At 46.8% G+C, this 3,545-nt stretch overlaps 1 non-coding gene across 1 annotated transcript; it reads right to left on the bottom strand.

The window, feature by feature from the left end:
- Positions 1-961: 961 nt before the first annotated feature.
- Trnas-cga (transfer RNA serine (anticodon CGA)) lies at positions 962-1,036 on the bottom strand. Its single transcript has one exon. It is a non-coding gene; the product is annotated as a tRNA-Ser (tRNA).
- Between the last annotated feature and the right edge of the window lie 2,509 nt (positions 1,037-3,545).

The raw sequence follows: 3,545 nt of genomic DNA, 5'->3' as shown, positions 1-3,545 counted from the left end.
GTCAGGGACTTGAAAATCACTTATTTACCCCTGACGTACAGGCCACCATGCCATGCAAAACAGGTCGATAACGGAGTCCGGTACTACGCCAACAAAAAAAAAAAAAAAAAAAAAAAAAAAACGTTTAAATGTGTGTGAAATCTTACGGGACTAAACTTACACACTACTTAACCTAAATTATCTTAAGGACAACCACACACATCCATGCCCAAGGGAGGACTCGAACCTCCGCCGGGAACAGCCGCACAGTCCATGACTGCAGCGCCTTACACCGGTCGGCTAATCCAGTGCGGCTGGAAAACCATTTCTTGCACGTGACTAGCTGGCTGCACTGCAAAGCAGATGGATTTCGCAGACCGATAATGTCCCCAGCAACGTGCCTGTCGTGAAGGACAGCTTATAGGTCAGGAGTTAGAAAAACGTTTTGCCAGTATCTCCACTCCTGTTGGTGTTATGAGATTGTAAAACCCACACTGCTGCTTCTCGTGAGGCCTGCTGTTTCTGTGTTAAATTACGTTGAAATCGATCCAGGGGTTTGGGACGATATTCTGGACACATATACATACACTCTGCTTTATATATAATTTCTCCTTACAAAATATTTTTTATTTGCTATGCTTATGTATAATTCGATCTGCTTTTAGATGTAAATTAATTAATGTTCTGGCATAACCACAGGCGCCGGGACGAAGAGGAAGAACTCAAAACCAGAGAAGGCGGTCGGGCGACGGTAGCTAATAGACTGCTGACAAGACTGCGATTCGGCAGGAGCGACCTCTGTAAAAAGTGAATATAAGCGCCACTCTGCTAGCATCGGCCGGACATTAGTGGTCACTATTCGCAGAGTATTAGCATGGCCTAGCAGCTACAGAACAGTAATTAGTTATCCATATATCATTGCTTGTTTGAACATCGTCTATAGTGAAGTTCATAACTTAAACTTCCTGGCAGATTAAAACTGTGTCCCGGACCGAGACTCGAACTCGGGACCTTTGCCTTTCGCGGGCAAGTGCTCTACCAACTGAGCTACCCAAGCACAACTCAAACCCCATCCTCACAGCCTTACATCTGCCAGTACCTCGTCTCCTACCTTCCAAACTTTACAGAAGCTCTCCTGCGAACCTGCAGAACTAGCACTCCTGAAAGAAAGGATATTGTGGAGACATGACTTAGCCACAGAATGAGATTTTCACTCTGCAGCGGAGTGTGCGCTGATATGAAACTTCCTGGCGGATTAAAACTGTGTGCCGGACCGAGACTCGAACTCGGGACTTTTGCCTTCGCGGGCAAGTGCTCTACCAACTGAGCTACCCAAGCATGACGCACGCCCCGTCCTCACAGCAAAGGTCCCGAGTTCGAGTCTCGGTCCGGCACACAGTTTTAATCTGTCAGGAAGTTTCATATCAGCGCACACTCCGATGCAGAGCGAAAATCTCTTTCTGGAAGTACATAACTGTTTGCATGTCGCCCATCGCTTGCGACACTTGGTGTAAATTTGTAATAAAAACTACTAATGTTAATTGCTTGAATTGTTTTTAGGCACCCCATACGAGACGCGTGGGCAGGACCCCACAGTTAACTTAAACAGCAGAACTCTAACGATCGTGATAGAAAACATTTTTCCTAAATAATAATTACAATTAAGTAAAAATTTTATTTTTATGCGACAAATCGATAGTTCAAAACTGTTCTAGACAAAAATGACTTGAATAAATTTTTGTCATACCTTGCACATTGTGTCAACGTAAAGGCCGAACCTAGGCCATAGCGGAAAATAGATAATAATTACGCAAAAACAGATATTACGTCTGATGAGATAGCAGCAATCTGTGACTGTATAATGTTACTTATAATCTGTCTTGATTGCAAATTTTTTTTTTATTCGTATGACCGGTTTCGGTTCATCCAGAACCATCTTCAGATCTGTAACGATAATGATACTAATTTGCTATTTCACGAAAGCAAATCTTTTTCATCCTATCTAATCAACATCAAATGTACCAGAACGTACCTGATATTTCAGTTACAGGAGTAACCCGTCCAAATCCAGCAACTTTCACATGCTGCGACACATAAAATTGGTTGGCAGAATGCACGTCATTTATATTAATTATAACACTATTGCCGACGGGTGGCGTCTGGTACATTTGTTACATTCCATTTGCACATATTGTTTTCAGTAGATTTTTTTGATTAACTTTTATCTCCAAAAATACTTAATTAAAATCTGTAGAATACAATATGTGCAAATGGAATGTAACAAATGTACCAGACGCCACCTGTCGGTAACATTGGTTGGCAGAATGCACGTCATGTGTATTAATTATAACACTGTGACGCAGCATGTGAAAGTTGCTGGATTTGGACGGGTTACTCCTGTAACTGAAATATCAGGTACGTTCTGGTACATTTGATGTTGATTAGATAGGATGAAAAAGGCTTGCATTCGTGAAATAGTACACTAGTATCATTATCGTTACAGATCTGAAGATGGTCATGGATGAACCGAAACCGGTCATATGAATAAAAAAAAATTTGCAATCAAGACGGATTATAAGTAACATTAGATAATAATTACAGTTGACGAACTACCCCTCTTCCGTATCTTGCTTAGAATCTCCCTGTAACAGGTGGTGAACACGAATTAGTGGAGAGCCTGGGAGAAACGTGGGCTCGTTCGAGTCCATAGCTGTGACTGGGAGGCAGCCAGCAGAAGGAGCAGCGGCCGTAGCGGTCGTTTCTCATTTTCGCCGCGCCTCCCTCGCCCCCTCGCGCATTCTTTTTGCGTCGGCTGCCGCCTTCCGTGGTCCCACCAGAGGCAGCGCCGCAGTTCATTTGGCGAGGAATGCGCCGCCGCGCCAGCAGCAGCAGCAGCCTAGCCACGTGGGCCTTCCTCTCAGCCTCCTCCTCCTCCACCGTCACACACGTGCTGCGCGCCGGACCTCAAGGTCGCCGCCACACATTAATAAGACGGAACATGTGATTGAGGACCCAGATAAACAATTGAGGCGAACACCTTTGTTGTGTTGCGACGCTGGTCCGCGGCGCGGCGCGGCGAGGCGGGGGCGGCCCGGGGCCGGGCGCTTCTCTTTCGGGGGACGGCGGGGTTATTAATGACGTCAGAAGGCCGGCGGGCGCGTTTTGTTTTGGCCGGGGCGCCATTACGCTGTCAGTCGCCGGCCGGAGTGATTAATGACGAGCCGCGGCGCGCCGATAAAAACTGGAATGCGCCGCGCCGGGGACAAAGCGCGATCGCTGCGTCAGCCCCGCTGCCTCCTGCCTCTGCGGGGTCGCAGCTCCGCTACAGGTGTCGGGGGGGTGGGGGGGGGGGTGCACACTGGCCCTCACCTCTAAACTACAGGCAGTGCTGCGAGTCACTGACACACTCGAGCTTTCGAAGCAAGTGGCTCCGTCATCAGTGACGAGAGGAGGGTGCTGATCCTCGTTCGACAATCTAGATACACAATTTTCGTACTTGCCCTAAAACGAATAGTGATAATAAACATTTTCCATGTGTCTCTTTAGCTACTCTCTTCTGTCCAGTG

The sequence above is a fragment of the Schistocerca serialis genome, chromosome 9 (genome assembly GCF_023864345.2).
Source record: "Schistocerca serialis cubense isolate TAMUIC-IGC-003099 chromosome 9, iqSchSeri2.2, whole genome shotgun sequence".
NCBI lineage: Eukaryota > Metazoa > Arthropoda > Insecta > Orthoptera > Acrididae > Schistocerca > Schistocerca serialis.
The sequence above is the reverse complement of the archived record's forward strand: the minus strand, read 5'-3'. Positions and strand labels throughout refer to the sequence as shown.